At 40.0% G+C, this 19,058-nt stretch overlaps 1 protein-coding gene across 1 annotated transcript in view; it reads left to right on the forward strand.

Annotated features, from left to right (window-relative positions):
* The first annotated feature begins 3,291 nt into the window (after positions 1 to 3,291).
* Positions 3,292 to 19,058, forward strand: part of ADGRL2 (adhesion G protein-coupled receptor L2) — a 371,310-nt gene continuing 355,543 nt past the window's right edge. The window contains exon 1 of the mRNA XM_027683320.1: positions 3,292 to 3,456. The gene's annotated coding sequence lies outside the window, so the exon portion shown is untranslated. The remainder of the gene's footprint in view (positions 3,457 to 19,058) is intronic.

The raw sequence follows: 19,058 nt of genomic DNA on the forward strand, positions 1-19,058 counted from the left end.
ATTAGTTGGGCCCAAATGTCTCCTGTTTGATTCATACCACCCTTTCTTTCTCCTTTCTGATCTATCAGAGTACAGAAGGCAGTTAGACAAGTTTACTTAGTCTTTCTTCCCATCTTTCCTGAGTGGATTTTGCACTTCTGTGCCTTGGTCCCACCATGTAATTTTACCTTCTCTTTTCTGATCATCCACCAGTATTTCCTCACCCACAGCTCGATTTTCATTGAGCAGATTTTCTTCTTGTTGTGTACAGTGAGACGACACGAGGGTGAAGTGAACCTCTACCCAGGTTTCCATGTATTTCTAAAGGTTCTTTTTTAATAGTGTGGATCTCAGACTCATTTTTTCCATGGATATTCAGCCAGGTACCATTTTCATGAGTCTTCACTTTCTAGACATTTTCCCCCCTACCTAAAATGAAATTATTTAGTCTAATCATCTTTGATTTATTCCAGCAGGAATTTTATAGCATCACTTTCCAGTTGAAGAAAATTAAATTAAAAAAGGATTCTTCCCTATTCCTAGCAGAATGCTTTTTTTTCCTTTTCCACCCACGTCCCACATCCTCCTCCTCCAGAAATGACCTCACATCCTGCTCTGTGGAACTGATCTAGTGACAATTTAGTTGTTCCTGATTAACACAGGCTCCCTGGTCATGCAGACACTATTTTATCTTAGTCCATTTTGCCTTCTATTCACAGAGGATCCTTCCTTTTGTTCTTCTCACTAACTTCTCTAACATTCTCCTTCCTCTTTGGATCCTAGTCTCCTACAATTTTTTGCTGGAATTAATTTTCCCACTCCTTTTCTACCTTCTGTTTCGGTTTTGTCTGCTGTACTTTTTTAGTCTCCCAGATGGCAAGCATGTTCTTTGGCTTTCCTCTGTTTCCCAGACTGCTCCTCTTGTTTTTGTTGCAGACTTCCCTGACTCTCCAGTCTCCTCCGAGGTACCTCTTGTATGAGCTCTGGCTCAACAGGTGCCCATAAATCTCCAGCTGCCCCTTCCCTTTGCCCTTTCTTACCCCATCTCCTCAAACCCACCCCTTCAGCCAGCACTGCCTCCAGGCACAACTCCAGTGAGGTCTTCTCTTGATGACCTTTAGCAGATGACATTGCAGACAGACACATCTTCCCAGAGAATAAGACACACCCCACAGCTCCTGCATCCACTTCTCCTCATCCCTGTCATGTTTCTGGTGCCCTCCGTGGCTGTCTGGATGCTTCACACAGGCATTTCCTCTCACCTGCACCTTTCAGGTGAAAATCCCTCTTGTTGATGGACATTCCTTTGTTTTTCTAGGATTCCCTGTTGCTGGTGACACACAGGTTAGTGGCACTGAACTCAGCCTGGCATTCTGCAGGGCTGAGCAGTGCACTGCAGGGTGTAGAGTAATGAGAGCAAATTTGGTTCCCAGTCCATCTTTTTTGAAGCCATCTATGAACCAGGAGGCTGCTTCACACAGCCATCATATACAGGTTTGATGCTGAGAGTTCTGAGTGCCCTGCTGGAGCCAAATCCATCTGTTATTACCTGGAGAAAGAACAATTGAGAAAATAAGAAATGAAATTTGGAGTCCAACACACGAGTAAGATGTGACCTAAGAACATGGTTGAGAAGTTCTGGAGAGTGCAGAGGGAAAGATGATATTTCAGTCAGGTTAAATAGCATCTGGGTAAATATTCAGATGGGCAGAGTCTGGTTGAAGAGTCCTTCCCCTCTCATAATAAAATAATCAAACACCCAAACCTCCAGTGAACCAAGAGCATTTCTCAGAGCAAGCACTTTATGGGTACCCCAATAACTGTGTCTCACAGTTGTGTTTCTCATTCAACTCATGAATGAGTTTCATGCCTGAGAAATCCAAATATATTCTCCACTACTTTGTCCAATGCCCATGGGATCATTTATCTGTAGCAATTTTTACTGTAAATGTGATATTTCCAAGAAGCATTACTAGATTAAGTACTGTACTTACCCTGTATTTCGTTCAGACAGAGGCACCATTCCAGATTCTCTGTTACAAGTAAATGCTGGAATCCTACAAAAAGAACTCCAAGGCTTTACCCCAGAAGTATGAAACAGGAACACAACAGACTCATGTTGGACTCGGCTTGGTCTGCAAATGAGCTGGAGACAGAATTTGGCCATAGTTGTGTTTGCAGACATTTTCATTCTGTTGATCTCTGAACAAGCAGTATTTTACAGCAAGATATGTTTCTTACAAGACAACATTCTGGTGGTTTAAGTGCTAATATAGGCCATTTTGTCCCACCAAAACTCATCCATTAATGATTCCCAAAGAATGCAATTGCATCCATTCCTGATGAAAGAACATATGGCCAGCCAGCCATCTTTTCATGACTTTTGGTCTAATTTATGAGCAGAATGAATCCACCTAGAGGTTTGCAAAATTCCATACCATGGTGCAAAAACAACTTATTTGAAATACTCTAAACAAAAACATCAAAGTTTAGTTCAGGATCCTCTTGGATTGGGCGCAGGCTCAAGAGGGTTGAACGCACTCTCATGTTTCTCTAATCAGCTTAAGTACTGCATTTAAATCAAATCAGGAGCGTGCAACAGGTAATGTTTGTGGCATTTATGGTAATAAGGGAGAAATTCTGAAGTGGTTGAATGCAAATTTTTTTGTCTCTCTTTTGTCTTGGTAGATGGTGGATAACTGGAGCACAGCCCATCATCCTGTCGGTGACCTCCCTGCACGGCAAGCTCTGAATGCCACCATCCCTTGACTATTTTAAAGTCACCTGTGCGCTCCCAAATGATAAATCTGTCACTGCACGCTCGGAAACATCCCAACGAGTCACTACGTTCCAAACATTTCTGCGTTTGAAATCATTCAGCAGCGTTCAGCAGATTTATAATCACTCGGGGCTCGCGGTCCGAACGTCGGGCTGAGTTATTGAGTGTTTATAGGAATCTGATCAAATGGACCATCACAAGCCGGGCTGGAGGGGGGAGGGGGGGATCTGTTTTAAACTCCCCCGTGATGACAGCTTTCCTCGGCTTACGGCTGCCACATGAAGAGGGAGCTGTAGCTCTTCCCGAGCCGCGGCTCTGCCCGAGCCCGAGCGCCCGCTCCGCTCCCTCCGCGCCCATCGCTCCCCTCGCTCCTCCGCCCGCTCGCTCACCCTCGTCCTTTCTTTTTTTATCCCTTTTTTCATCCCCGTGCCCCCGTGCCAGTCGATTTAAATGTATCGGTTCAAGTGGAGATAATCCATGCAAATCAGAGGCACCGGCTCCCGGTGCTCGATTCACAAAGAGAGCTCAGCTCCGGGAGGTCACTCGTTCACAGCTGCTCCTCCCATTATATTTTTCCCTTATTGCAGAACTGCTGCATGTGTACAGTGACTGAAAGGACTCAATTCACTGCAACCGCTGCCTGGCTTTACTTACAACTTTCTTTAAAGGGGGACTTACCTTCTATCACTCTTGCTAAGGTAGGAAGTCTGATTCTTCTAAAGACGTGTAATGCCTCCAGTGTTTGCTCGCTATCAGATCCCACTATAATGATGCGTATTGTTGCCAGAATTAGGTCCTAATAGAATTGCGCCAGGTGCTTGATGCTTTTGTTGCTTGTGTGTATAGATGCAACTGTTTAAACAGCTCATTTACTGTTTATTTAGCCAGCTATGTGTCCCCTACCCCCTGGTTTTCTTTCCCTTTTCCTGATGGCAGGTATGATCTCAGCACAGCAGCTTCCTGATCGACAAATGTGATCTTCAGCCAAGTTTGTGTTCTCTTTTAAAAATGTTTTCTAATGTCTCTGTGAGTCGATGCAGTGCCCTGTACCCCCCAAAAAGGAAAACAAGAGTTTTCTGGGCTGAATGCTTATTGAGGTGCCATCTCTGGAGCAGAACAAACTGTTGAAAGGTTTTAAACAAAAATCAAAAGGTCACCTTTTACTTTGCAGCGTTGTAAACAAGGAAACCTCAGGCCTCGCTGCAAATGGGCCTGTCATAAATTTAGACCACAAGGCAAACATATAGTTAATAAAATCGCCAGCAGAAGTGGTGAAATGGAACCTTCACTGTTCTCTGTTAATATTTATTGTTCAGAGAGGTTGGACAGGCAGTGCTTGCCCTGCAAACAAAGTGCAACTCTGAAGCAACTATTCGAATGTGATTCCTGAAAAACTCCTTCAGAAAAGGAAAGTCAGTCCCTACGTCATTAGTTCCATTCCAACTCTGAGCATCCATCACATGAGATACTGAACTGGTGCCCCTGACAGCACACACTGTCTTTATGAAAGCAGACAGTAAATCTTGCATTTATTAATGTATATTTCTATGCAGTTGTTGTCAGAATTTAGAGCTGAAAATAATTGAAATAACTATATAAACAACTTCGGACATGCTAAATCAAAGTAATGGATTTGAAGAGTAATATATTGTAAAAATTAGAATTTTTCTGACTCGCATTTGTCCCACAGTGAAGTTCTTGTTTGTTGTCTTGCACAGCTGGAGTTAAAAAATGACAGCAATTAGATTTGGAGCCAGGCTGCTTTTGTATAACTTGCTATGTAACATCCTCGAGTTAATCAAGTAACGGGTCTGGGAGGCTTCAAACAGAGCTTAAAATGAAAATTTAGTTGACCAGCCAGGACAGAGAGATGCTCCCAAACATAACCTGTCTAATTTCTTCAAGAATACTTGAGTCATACATTTCCATTTCACTTTTCTGGATTAGACAGAGATTAGACAGGAGACTACTTGCTTACTATATCAAGTATTTCAGTGCCTAAAATGTGCATCTGTTCTTTTTGAAATATAGTTTCTGCTTTTTGAAAAAAAAAAATGCATTCTGGTTTTGGAGTACAGTACAAACCTAGAGAGCCTTGTCATTGTTAGCATAAAGAAGACATCTACACAAGTATTACTGTGCAGAGGGCAATCTTTCTTTCTCTGGCATTTGTAAGGTTACTGTACATAGAATTTAGCAGATAAATATCTTTTGCTTCATGGCATTTTGGAGATCCTATTGGTATGCAGGTTATCCTGTGAGGATGGCAACTGAAAAAAAGAAATATGTTTTATAGCAGGGTGTAATAAAAGCCCTTCACAATGATGTAAGTGGAGTCTGACCTTTCTTTCTTATCCTGTAATTAGAATTTTTATTAACTCTTTCAAGTGCAGAGTTTTTTGAATAAATTAATGTTAGAGACAACAAGTTAGAGACAATATAAGGTAGGGAGAAAAAACACATATCTGTGTGGGTTTTAAAAGTAAAATTTGAGAATCCTCTTTAGACAGGAAAAAGAAATGTATTCTTCCCAGCAACTCAACTTTCTCCACACAAAGCGATTTTGATTTACAGAAAAGGGACATTTGATACAGGCATCCTGCCTCCCCAGCAGGAAAAAAAATAGAAAACAGAAAAGAAGAGAAAAGAAAAAAGGCATTTCTAAAAAAAGACTTCTTTCATTTTGTGAAAGAGAAGGGGAATGCATTTTAGAGGAGTGAGCTGAACTTAAGGAAAGACATTAAGGGTCTTTTGTCTGACTGAATCTGTGGCCAGGGTAAAGTTGGGAAGTAAAGGTGATCCCCGTGGAGTTTAGCAATATACAGAGATGAGATTAGATGACTCACCACTGGAGATACAAAAAAGAGAGAAAAAGGCCTTTCCAAGGAAGGTTTTTTGTAAGTGGATTAAAATATTCTCCCAGCAGACAGTTATTTCCTGACTCCTTCCCACCTTTCCCTCCATGACCAATGTCTGACAGGGACAAAAGTGTTCCTCGGTGAGTCATCAGCAGGATTTCATGGAATCACTTCCCAATTATGTGCTCAAGTCTCCTTGTAGGTTCCCCAGGTTTGCCTGACACAGCTCAGTTTAATCTGCTGAAATAAATGGCACAAAATCAGGTGTTTGTATCATCAAGGCCTCTGAATCCGTTTGCAGCAAACTCAAAGGAGTGACCCCCGGGTTTCATTCCTGATTTAGGCTGTGCAGTTTTCCAAACCAGCCTGTCAGTGCCCTCCTGCAGCCAGTTCCCTTTCCCTGTTGGGGTGGTTCCTGCTCTGCAAACTCTCCATTGCTATGGTAACTCAGCAAACACCTTTTTAAGATGAGTTACCTGATATTCCACTGTAATGTGCCTTGCAGCAGGATCTATAGGATGGAGTAAACCTTGTAGCTGTGAGCTGAACTGTACCTTAAAAGTATTCTAGAGAGGGGAAAAGGAAAAAAAAAAAGAATCCTAAAAAGTAAGTTTTTACTTTTTTGTAAAGGTTGTAGAGGTTTTGAGTAAATGCATAGCTATAAATAGGAACTTTAACTGTCAACAAAGTCCTCAGTCAGTGATTTGTCATTAGTATTTTCTATAAGTGCATAGGAAGAATGTTCCCCACAGCTTCTCATCAAATTACACACACAATTATGTCATATTCTGCTTTTTATCACTGCCTTCTACTGTAGATCATTAAAATGTAACGTTGCAGAGTACAGACATTGCATATCTTTTGCACATGAAGTGTGCTTGTATCTCTGGGGGTTAAAAGCTGGATCAGATCTGTAACTTGCCTGCTGATTGCCTTTGGAGTTGCTCCTTGTTTATTTATTTATTTATTTGGTCTAAAGGTTCAGATTGACAACCTTTAATGTGGTTGGAATTCTTCAGCAGATGTAAAATGCTCAGTAATGACTGAAGTTAACCTGAGGCTTTCCACATCCATCCTCCCCAGGAACTGCACTGAAGCTTTAGGAACAGTTGAGGATTTTATGCAAACAACTATTCTCGTGAGAACTTCTCATTTTTCTGTCCTATCTCACTCCCTTTATGATTTCTAGAGGTGTTTTAAGTCAAGTGAGGCCCCTTTGCTTCCCTCTCTCCCAGATACCTGTTCTGGAGAGCCTGCATGAAAATTTTCACAGATGAAATGCACCCAAAGAGGAGCTGATAAAACGAAAATAAGTGGAGTGGAAATGAATCTTTAAATGGCAAGTCTGTGAAACACTGAACATGGTTATCTGACATTATGTCAGTGAGTGTTATCTCTCGAGAAGAAATGAGCAAGAGCAGTCCACACAGGAAAAGTAATTGTTGCTTTACTTCTGTCTGTTTATTTGGGATAGCCTGAACTGCCTCCCACTTCTTATTTTTCTCAGTGTGAAAAGATTAACTACTAGAAATGCAGCCAGGAGGCATCTGACTCAAAAGCAAGGCTCATTTGACCTTTGGACACAAAATAATATCTAATGCAAATGAAAATGAAAATCTAAGCAACCTCAAACATCACGGAGTACAAGAAACAGGCAGAATGTGGGTCAGGAGAAATTCAGCACTTTTAGAAATGAAAACAAAATAAACCACTGAAATCACTTGGTCAGATTAACATTTATTTCCATTCCACATCAGAGTATCAGGTGCTGCAGTTTTGTCCAGCGCACCTGAAGCAAAAGATCTGTGGCAAAATTCTGCATTAGTTTTAACAACTGCAACTGAAATGGTAGGAAGAGGAATAAAGGGGGAAAGGAGGGTAAGAGGTGGTTGATCAATACATACATATTTGTCAAAGGCTGGGTTTTATAGGAGACAAAGAGTACCCAGGAATTCAGATGTGTTTAAGGTGTGTGGTGCTGCCACTTCTTTATTTAGAGGTCACATTTGCAGTGTAAGGGACTTCAGCCCTGCACTGGTTGGGTTCTGCTGGGTTGGTTGGGGATTGTTGGGTTTTTTGGTGTTGGGGGAATGGTCCATGAACAGGATACAAATCCCCCAGTCACCATTTCTTGCTTCTCCTCCTGCCAAGTTATGAAGGCAGAAGGCAGGAAAGACCAAATGCCTTCCATGTGAGACAAAGGACTGAGAGAGGGATGCAGGTTCTGCCTCTGGAGAAATAAGACTTGACACAACAGGCCCCTGGAGCCAGGACTGTGATATCTGCCTTGGGCCTCCAGGAAAGTCTGTGGCTTAGAAAATGCCCTCTGAGGAAGGAGATGAAATACTTGTTAAAGTCAAGTGACAGTCCCCATGCAATTTTTGTTACCTGGCCTTTGCACTGGCTGTGTTACCTGAGTTCACAGAATGGTGACAGTATAATGACAATTGGCAACCTAAAATTTAAAAAGGGAAAGAAATTTCAGAATTTGCTCAGTGAACATGAGAAGATATAACTCCCATCACCCTTACAGCTGAGGCAAGAATCATTTACTTGGAGGAGGGCAGGCATATTATATATATAATATATAATATATAATATATAATATATAATATATAATATATAATATATAATATATAATATATAATATATAATATATAATATATTAATATTATATATTATATATTATACATTATATATTATACATTGTATGTTATATATTATATATTATATATTTTATATTTTATATTTTATATATATACATATATATATATTGTGTGCGTGTATATATATAGGGGAGCTATATTAAGCTATATTATATATTATATATTTTATATTATATATTATATATTACATATATATACATATATATATATATATATGGGAGCTATATTAAGCTTTTCTTACTAAAATTTCATTGTCTATGTTGAGTCCAAACTTGCTCAGTGCAGAAGCAGCCAGGTAAGTGAGCAGTGAGCAGGCTGGTTGGAGGGAGGATCCACAGAGAACCCCTGAGCAGGAGACCTTGGTCCACATTTCCTGCAGGGCTCCAGAGGTTTCTGCTTTTTTTCTGCTTTTCCTGCCCAGAGAGTTCTGTGTAACCTGGTGCCTCCTCCTTCAAGGGAGGAAGAGATGGTCCATGAGGACGTACCTGAAATTTAAAGAAGATAAATGTTGTTCTTGCCAGAAAACTACACAGGCAGTGCTCAATGGTCTCCCAAAGTCCACCTGCCAGCCTAAAAAATGTGTCTGTAAATGGCAAGATCACAAGTGGATCACAAATAGATTCTATCTGGTGAGGTTTTGTGTGGAACTGGCAGGACAGATGCAGAGACACAGAAGAGTATTGAGGTAACAGCCAAGGACACTATAAAAGGCTGTTTAAAAGTACAAGACATGGTTTACAGTCACAACACTTAGTTTTAATTTATTTATAAATTGCATTACTAGATTGAGAAACCCCAAATACAGCATGGCATTTCCAGGGGTCTTTCCTGGGTGGTTTGCCATGAACCTTTTCTCTGAACTCGCAGTCCCTTCCCCAGGATTCCCTCTATCCCCCCCACAAAAAAAAAACCACCAAAAGTGTGTCATAAAACCTGTTTAATTTCCTACAAAAGATTATACTAAGTGTGCTTTTAATGTAATGATGTCAGTGGCGGATGATAACATGTATTAGGTAGTGCAAACTGCTGATTATCTGTCAGGATAAATCTGTTTATTTCAGAAATAGCAGTCTGACAACCCCCTGTTGTTAATCATGAAAGTACATGCTAATGCCAGGTACTGTTTGGTTGGAGTCTCTCAGAGGAATGTGTTTGTTAGGTTTGTGCTTTGACAGTCTTTACACGGAGTTTTGCAAATTTTCTGTGTATATATATTTTTATTTTCATGTATTTTTTTAAGCAAAGCTGCTGATGTACAACTGGGGTTCACAGCAATGCAGAGAAAGGAATGACTTGTGAAAAGAGAGAGTGGATTATAGGATTACCCAGTGGTTCAGGCTGTGCCCATTGCTGGGTTCATCTTTAGTAATTTCAGTGCAGCCCCATTAGTGACAAACAGAAAAAAAAGCCAAAGCAAAGTTGGAGAGGTTTATTTCCACAGGAGGCACTCCTCTTAGATTTGTTTATTTATTTTCCAGCGTTTACAGCAATCCCTAATTATATCCTGAATTAAAAAGACCATCTCCAGATGATGCTCATACCATGCCTTTTTAATGAGAAAAATGGCCAAGTGAACCAGGCAGCTTTTATAATATTGTGAATTTGACCCAGCATTTGTGCTGTGGAAAATGACTATTATGTCTTTGGAGTGAAACATAAATGCAATACCGAGGTAGAGTGTGTCAAACCTCAGGTGAAGAGGTGTTTTGTCTGACTTCATTGCATTTGGATCATTTCATGGATGCCATAAAAAGCTGAATAGCATAATAAAAATTGATATTTATATTGACATTTCAGGCTCCTAAATAGAAGCTGAGAAAATCTAAACAGACTTGGGTATCTCTGCAGCTGTTCCTCCAAACCCATCTGAGTCCTGACTAATTCACTTTTTCTCCCCACATACCCTCAATTGGCCCTAATATAAACATCTCTCTCTAAAGCAATTTCTCCCTGGAAGATTATGCACATCTTCATCTTAATTCAGAATTTACATGTGTACTTTGCATATTTTTGCATCAGTATGTGTGTTTTAAATTAGATAAAGGTCACTGTCATTCATAATCAAGAAGAAGGTGTATAAAAGGTCAGGATTCAATAAAAAAAAACTGATTAGATGTAGAGGTTTGTTCATGTGATTCAGTGTATCATTGGATAAGTGGAAATCATGAGTCAACAAATTAACCTTGGTATAATGGGTTACTTGCTTCATTAGGATCAGAAATGAGATTCACAATTTTTTTTCCAATATACTCTGTGTTTGTCTCCATAATAAGAAGAAATACTGTGGTGTTGGTGGTTACATAACTGAGTATTTTTACAATTTAATTTGGCTTAAATGGTAACACAAATGACAATTCTAATGTTAAAAAAAGGAACTGAGGCGCCAAATAAATTTACCATGCGTATAAATTTCAATGGAATCAAAATTATCCACTGTAGGTAAGTGAATTTAAAATAATGGCTTTTATATTTCATATAGGCTTTAGCTTAAGCACGTGAAAGAAGCTGTGATAAGTCAGGATTTCAAGATCTAGGGAACCTCTGCACTAGGAAACATCTGAGCATTCTTCAGAAATATTCTCCAGAATAGACGAGAAATATAATATAATATAATATAATATAAATATAATAATATAATATAAATATAATAATAATATATAAATATAATATAATATAAATAAGGAGTCCTTATTTACAATATGGACAATAATTTATTTACAATATTCTGGCCTAGGAAAGACAGCATCATTTATCCAAAGTGCAATGCCATGGTTTCAGCTTCAGACTGGATCAACTTGGTGCAGTTTTTATGACTCCACCACCAGCTTTTCCATACAGTTTTTTGCCATGTTTTTTTGGGGTTGGGGGCTGGTTTTGGGGGGCTGGAAAACCTTGCAACTATTTCAACCTGTACCACAGCAGAAAAGCCTATTAGAAAAGCAACATTACAATTAAAATAGTTATACATGTCAATGTTTCAGACATTGTGTATTTCTTTAAGCTTTCTTCACGTCTGTGTAGAATAAATATCAAGTTACTACTTGTTCATTTTTTTTTCCCCTGGGCAGCATTCTGTACCTATTAAATCCTAAGTATGAAAAAAAATTAGACTTGCCTGTTACCACTATAAACTTACACCCGATGGTTTTCAAATAACATGTAGGTAATCTCTCTTCTGTAAACACAGAGACTTGGAGCTGCTCATAATTAAAGCTGCAAGAATCACAATCTAAGCTGACTCTTTTCTGGTGTTCATATGCCTCATTCTCTCACAAAATGTAGTGGAAAGAAGATACACTAAAGCATGGTAAGCTTTCCTTATTTACAGTATTGTTCAGATTTTATGCAGTTTTAGTACAGCAACAGCATTACTCCATTATTTCATCCTGTGAAGGTCAGCTGGGTATGAACAGGGCTCTCAGGTGGGGCTTTGGTGAGTGAGGTTGTAGGATCTGCTCCTGAGCATTCAAAGGATGAAACAACTCTTTGTCATAACACAGCTTAGCTTCTGTAACTCCCAACTTGTACTGCTCCTCCTGCATAGTTTATAAACCTGAGATATCTCACCAGTGCCCACCTTCCAGAGTTCCACTGCAGGCAAGCTCCTGAGGGGTGCTGGCCTTGGAGGTACCCAGGTGCAGCAGCAGCCCAGGAGTGCAGGGAGGCTGTGCCTCCATGAGGGGCACATGAATTACCAGGGCACTCTGGAAGCAAACCTCCTCCTCCTCCCAAAACCCTGAGCTGCAGCTCACACACAAAAATAGCCCTGATCCTTCTGGGTATCACTGAGCTGGAGGATGTTTCAGGAGTGCCTCTGATGGCACCTGAGCAGTGGTGGGCATTCAGGCCACAAGACAAGCCAGAACTAGCCCAGATTCAAACACATGACACGGATTTTGGGTTCTCAGTTTGATGATTCACTGACATGGATGTTGGGTTCTCAGTGTTTGGTGATTCACTGACATGGATGTTGGGTTCTCAGTGTTTGGTGATTCACATCACAAACTGACTTCTCTGGAGTGGCAGCACTGACTGAGGGAGGATATCCTGAGACATGTCTACCCATGGAGTTCGCACCAGCCAGAATTCACCAGCTCTGGCCCTTATTTCAGCGTTAGGAACTCTTGGTGTGTTCATTAGTGTGTTCATTAGTTCTTGAGTCTTGCTGCAGACCTGACACAGAAGGTAACTTTGGCTGCCTCATTAAAGCTGGGAGATGATACAGATGAAGGAACACTCTTTCTGCACTGTGCCCACCTCCTGGGACTGCCAGCTGAGGAGAAGCTGCTCCTCACAGTCTCTCTTCTCTCAATACTCTCTGCACAGTAACAACCAGAACTGAGAAAAATTCCTGGTGCTCCACTGGGGCTGAGGAAGTGACCTGGGACACTGGACAGCACAATCTGGTGCATAACTTCTAAAAAGTGTTAAAAAAGCTCAACCACAGAGTTTTGGAGCCAATAACTGCTATTCCAGTCAGCTCTGTGGAGCAAAGCAGGAGGTAACATGCAGGCAGGTGAGAGGAGGATTTATATAAAATAATCAGATTTTTTCAGAGCCCTCTCCACGAAGCAGTGTGGGATCAGAAATCTGCAATTAGGCTGCTCTGAGAGGAAGGGAATGTTCTCTTGCCCTTGCAGTATCTGGACCATGGTGCCCTTCCCACTCCAACTTACTTTAGATGCACAGATCTATCACACAGTGACTTGTTTAGTCCATTGTGCTGGAATCTTTGTGAAAACAAGATGTTGAAAATCAAGAATCTCCTGGTTCTGACACTGGTTTATAAGGTACCTTTGGAAAAGTCACTCAGGTGAATTTTTCCAAACTTTGACTTGTGAATTTAAATCTCATGTTTAAGCATCCAAATTAGTGGTCTGATTTTAATGTGTGCTGACACTCACATTTTCAATTGACTTCAAAGGCAGTTGTGAGTTCTCAGAAGTCTAAACCTATGAAAATCAAGCCAGTTAGAGACTCAAACTTGAAAGGTTTCTCCCATACCATTATTGTTATTTGCATTACTTTAGGAGCTTGACACCCTAGTTATAGGACTAAAGTGCCAGGCACCTTATTTTCTATCTCTTTTGCTGTGTGTAAAACCTGGCACACAAGGGTGTTGTGGTGATTGTTTTGCTAATATTCCTATACAGCTTTGAAAAATAAATGCTTTGGAAATGCAGAATATAATTATTCATGGAAGAAAATGGTGTGTCTGTTATTCATTCCTTCTTGAAACAAGTTCCGTGGATTTTGAGCCTGTCCTCAAAAACCAGAGCTGGTACTGCATTCAGAATACATAAAATGAAATATAGGGGCCAAATTCATAATTTGCTGTTAAAATGCATGCTGTACCTGTAGTAGTTTGAACAGTAAACAAAAATTAAGTAGTCCCATGCTGGGATCCATTTGAACAGAAATCCTCAACATTTAACAACTCTCACATAATCCAAAAGGAAATTAAGTAGGATGATGGACCACAAAGCTCTCCTTGGAAACTTTTGTCTTATCCACACCTCTTTATTTTAGTTAAGTCAATTCCTTACTAAAAATTGTAGACTGTAACTGGGACCTATGTAAAGGTTTCTCTTTTTTTTCCCTGTGGGTTTGATCTCTAAGCTGCTTGGAACACCTCTGATGAAACTGTGTTTTTCCATAGAATACAGTTCCATCAGTGCTGACAAATTCCACAAAATAGTGTCAATTTAACCAATGTATTCTCTGGAAACAAAACCAGGAGGGCTACTGGTAACATGTTGATGTTTTCAGAACAAAACTTACATAGAAATGATTTTTGTTTGCACATTTTTGATACCACACTCTTATACAACACAAAAATTAAAAGGATACATTTTCATTTTGACAAGATGTTTTGCTTAAAAAAAGCCTTCCCTCACAAACAATTAAGAAATTGTCCAAAGCCCATTTTGAGTTTAGAACTTTAAAATATGAAGTGAAAAATATGAATGTGAAGTACTATTATATGTAAAAGTGCAGGCTGGTGGTTTCTATTTAAATAAGATGTGGTTTAATAACAGACCCCAACTGATTAAGAAGTTTGTTCATGCAGACCTTCATCCAGACATCAGGAATAAGTGCTCTGTCTGCCTGATAAATATCCAGGCTAAACACAAATGTTGTTATTTGTCAAATAGTAACTGTTTTAATGGGCAATTCTTCATGATCTTTAGCAGCTATAAATTGATCTCCAGAACTCAGATGTCACAGCATAGTCCCAGTATTTCTAGGAATCCAACTTAAAGGAAAATACAGTACAAAAGAAGGAAATGCTTTAATTTACTCCAGGGACAGAGTATATTAGGCATAGTAATGAGGACTTTTGCAACAAGCAAAAAGTAAAGGGCATTATTTTTCTACAAAGCAGATAATACAGTAATCAATCTAGGCAGCCATTGTATATCTTCCAATACTTAGGATTTTAATAAAAGTAATCATCAGGAATTCTATTTAGACTTTCAGACCTTTACAACTTGAACCATTAAGAACAATGATACATGTTTTTAATCTGTATGGTGTAAACTGATTGATTCCTTGCTTGTAAACTGCACACTCTTCAGATAGATCAATTTTCACATTTACTATATCTAATTATTTTCTGTTTCCTCCTGGCTTTGAAAGGCATAGATCATTTGGGGGCCCCTTTTTTTAACTGACACTTTCTTGGCAGCTAATACAAATAATAATAATTTAAAAAAAAAAAGCCCACAGAATAAATAAGTCGCATTTCAGAAAAGATTTAGCACAAGTGTTTATGTCCTGTGAGTACAAAGGGCCGTGAGTGCTTCCTTTATCTTGTGGTCTGAGGTAGAGACATCAACAAACCAACATTTTCTGTGTTTCACACATAATGTTCTATGTGATTACAAACCTGGCCTGGATGGCTGAATGGAGTTTGCCTGAAAATGAAAAGAAAGACATATATTCCTGAAAAAAGGAGGCAGGCCCATATCTCCTGTGAGATCTGGGAAAGTCACTCTTTTGGAGGCTGAACAGAGATAAATGTGATAACAAAGCTCACAATTCCAGCAGGTTTCCCTAGAATGGTACTTGAGAAAGGTGAGGTGTGAAAGAGAGGCAATCTGTGCCAGAGACTGATTAAATGTGAGTCATCCATCCAAAGCAGTCCCTAGCTGCTTGTAAAATGCTCCATGTAATTACAGTAACTACAGTTTTTAAAGCAATTTACACATTAGCCTTTATCTTGGGCCTCTCTTGGTGGGTGCCTTTCTCCTTTGGAATCGATATCCTTAAAATATATGTTAATAAGTGAGATGGATTGGAAGCCAAATAGACTTTAAAAATTCCACCTCTAGTGTTTTACTCCTGCATTCCTCTTGGCTTTTGGAAAGCCTAACTGTAATAAAATATCACACTCTGAATGTTTAACTAACACTGCTCAGTGACCCCAGCGGGAAGTCACAACCATATTTAAAAACTGTTAAGGAGTTAGGAGCTGATGCAAAATCAAACCAGGATATATTCAAATGCTGCCAGGATAAAACAACATTAAGGGCTAAACTTTGCCCTTTGCTGGTTACACAGGTGCAAATGCCAAAGTTGGCAAATCCTTTCAAAACTCTGTGTGTCCTAATCTTTCAAATTTTCCTCTCTAGTCTTTGGACATGGAGTCACTTAGGTGGTTACAGGATGAACACCGGCCAAACAAAAGGGGTCTGGCTCATTGCTTTGATATTCCAATTTTAAACTAATGGAAGTGTGAATTTTGGAAGGGAACTAAAATGGCCATTTCACTAAAGTTCCACTGGCTAAAACCAGAAGAAATGCAAGGAGTGAATCAAACTGCTGACAGTCAGTAAAGCTGTTCCCACCAGTGCAGCTGCAGGTACCTTTACACTTCTGTGGTGGTTGTTGTTGTTTTATCCTGTTTGCTCAAGGTGCCTTTGGTGCCTGCCAAGCCCAGAAAAGCTCCTTAGTTATTCTGCACTCCATTGTTACCAAGGCTATTATCCTAACTGGGGCTGAGAACATGAAGCACACACGTGTTTGTGAAGGAAAACTGGGGTCACCAGAGATAATCCAAAAAGTTGTTCCCCCAGGGATTATCTGGGATGCTGTTTTCCAAAACTGTCACATATCAGGAAAAGGGCAAAGCACTTGTAACTCTGGTGATTGATCCTCTGTCAAGCCACGATTGCTGTCACCAGCAGGTTACATTCCTTCAGCAGAGCAGGAGGTGCTGCTGAATTTTCAGCTAAACCAGTCGGGCTCCCAGTGTCATATTCCTTTCCTTATCTCTTCCCGTGCTCCATTGTCTCACATTAAAAGAGATAAATTTGTAGCTGAAAAGAGAAGATAACACGTGCAAGGTCCTTGTGTGGTGCATGTTACTGCACCTTAAAATTAGTGCTCCCCACCTCTAACACTGCACTTGGGCCTGAGGAGTTTTCACAATGTGGCTTAAAGGCCCTGAAACCACCTCATTTCATTAGGCTGGGAGGGCATGGAACCATTCAGGTAATGAAGGTTAAATACAGGCTTTAGTGGCCTATTGGACAAAACTGTAGGTTTAAGGTTCTCATGAAATAACAGGTGTTTTTCAACCTGATTTTGCAATTAAATGCATGCATATGGCTCTGTCCAAAGACTCTGCAGCCACTCTTGTACCCCCAAACACCCTTGGTTTGTTAGGTTGTGGTCAAGAATGTAGAGTGCACTCTGTCTTTTCTTTTTCAGAGCACTCTCTGTGTTTCTCTTATTCCCTGTTGTCTTTCAGTCCTCGAAAGTGTTCAGTGAACAGACCCACAGCTGTCAGATATTCCATGCATTTTTCTAGAGAATGCCAGAGATTTTGTTGATTTTTTTGTAATTTATTCACGTTAATTAATTTATTTTCATTAAATACCTAGGTTTTTCAAAGGCATTTACTTTCAAATATATCTCTTAGTAAATCTGGTAGGAATCCACCCGCTTTCATATCTGCATATCCAGGTGTAAGATTTGAATTGAACGTTCACTTTTTGTTTTTAAATTTTCCATTACCAACTCCTGGTTGTCAGTTAACGACTGAATTTTGCAGAAGATTCTCCACTGAGTGCCAGTCTTCACCTCCTTCCCCTCCCAGAGCTCTGGGGGAGTCTCTTCCCATGATGGAAAACAGCACCAACCAACTCAGTGACATCTTGGAGAAGACTTTTGTGTGTGTGTGTCCTGAAAAGCAGGTTCAAAAGTCACATTACCTTTCCTCCAGCCTTTAGAGAAAGACTTATATCAACTGTAAATGAGGAGCTGACTTTTAGGGGAAGCAAAGCAACCAGCAATGAATTACAAGGAGGTAGCAGAGCTTTTTTCAGGGCTGTGGCCACAGCCTCTATTGGTCATTTCAATCACTGGATGTCGAGGGGCAAAATGTCCAGGCCAAATTTAGCAAAGTCTGTACCAGCAGTAGGAAAATGCTGCCTCTGGAAAATTCTCTCCTCTTTAGGTGGTGGTTCATTTTTAAAAATTACTGTCGAGGTGACTGAGTCTTCTGTTATCTTTAGCAAAGAGACTCCCGGAGGTGAAAGGCCCTTTCAAATCTGACTCCCAGGTTTTAACCCATCTTTCTCCTTATAAATAACACGCAGAAAGCTTGATAACCTAAAATGCCCACATAAATATTCCAAAATAATCTCATGTTTTCGTTCCATTATTTCATACATTAGTAAGGCAGCTGATTCATCCCTGCTGCTCTTTTGCTACTCTTTTGCCCTCTAATGTGATGTTTGAATCAGGAATCGTTAAAGTTCTCATTAGGTTTGTTGTGGGGTTTTATAATGAATTCTTTTTCGCAAGCTGGAGAGTCTTTTGATTTTTGCTTGCATATTCATAGAAGAACTATGTCATAAACAAAGTCTAAATCTGGCACTCCTCTCTTCCTGAGCCATGCTAAGGCTGTGTTGTATCTTTCTGCACTTTACCTCATAAAGAAAACAATGTCAATGCCAAGTATGGAAGGTGAAGAAGGTTGCTATTTAAAGAGTAATTTTCTGGCACATGCAGCACCATTGGAGGCACATCATAAACAAAGGGAATGTACATTGCTTTTCTTGCACAGACCACAGCTCTGCCTTGGCCTGTCCCAGCAGAAAGGACAATGCACTTCTCTGTGCAAGGTTGTTCAGCACAGCCCAGCTGCTCAGCAGAAATGCACCTCCTGCTATATTTACATATGTAGAGATAAGTGAAAAATACACATATTTTCAGAGCCCTTTTTTAACCCCCGCTCCCCCTTTAACACAAACGCTCCCATGAATCAGTGAGATTTATCCTGTCAAGGTGAAAAGCAAAGCACACACACTGATAGATAATCTGTGTGAACACCCTGGTCAAGCACCAGGTTGGAGCTGAACTGATACCTTTCATTCAGTGCAAGTGTATTTGCTCAGGGTAGCAAAGAAATTCTGTGTCTCCTAATGATGTGGAACTGAATTCTTTATCTCCCCTGCTGCTGGCTTGCTTTTAAGGCAGAACTGGACATATCTATGACAACTAAATAGGTATTTTGTAAATTGTACTTAACTCAGCTACCTTTAAGGAAAGTTCCAAACCACACATTGTACAGCTGTTGCCAGAGATTTTTATCGAGCTTGGCTGGAAAAACAACTTAATGCTACATTCTTCTTGCCAATCAGCACAACAGAATTTCGGTTTTTCCTCTGCTCTCAGCTAGAAGGCCAGTGTTACAGGTAGAATTTTGACTCAGAGTTACTGTTTTCTTTTATACCATGGGCTTTCTTAGGGTACTTACAGAAATGT

This window comes from Neopelma chrysocephalum, unplaced genomic scaffold, assembly GCF_003984885.1.
Source record: "Neopelma chrysocephalum unplaced genomic scaffold, ASM398488v2 Primary Assembly neopelma1_64, whole genome shotgun sequence".
Classification (NCBI taxonomy): Eukaryota; Metazoa; Chordata; class Aves; order Passeriformes; family Pipridae; genus Neopelma; species Neopelma chrysocephalum.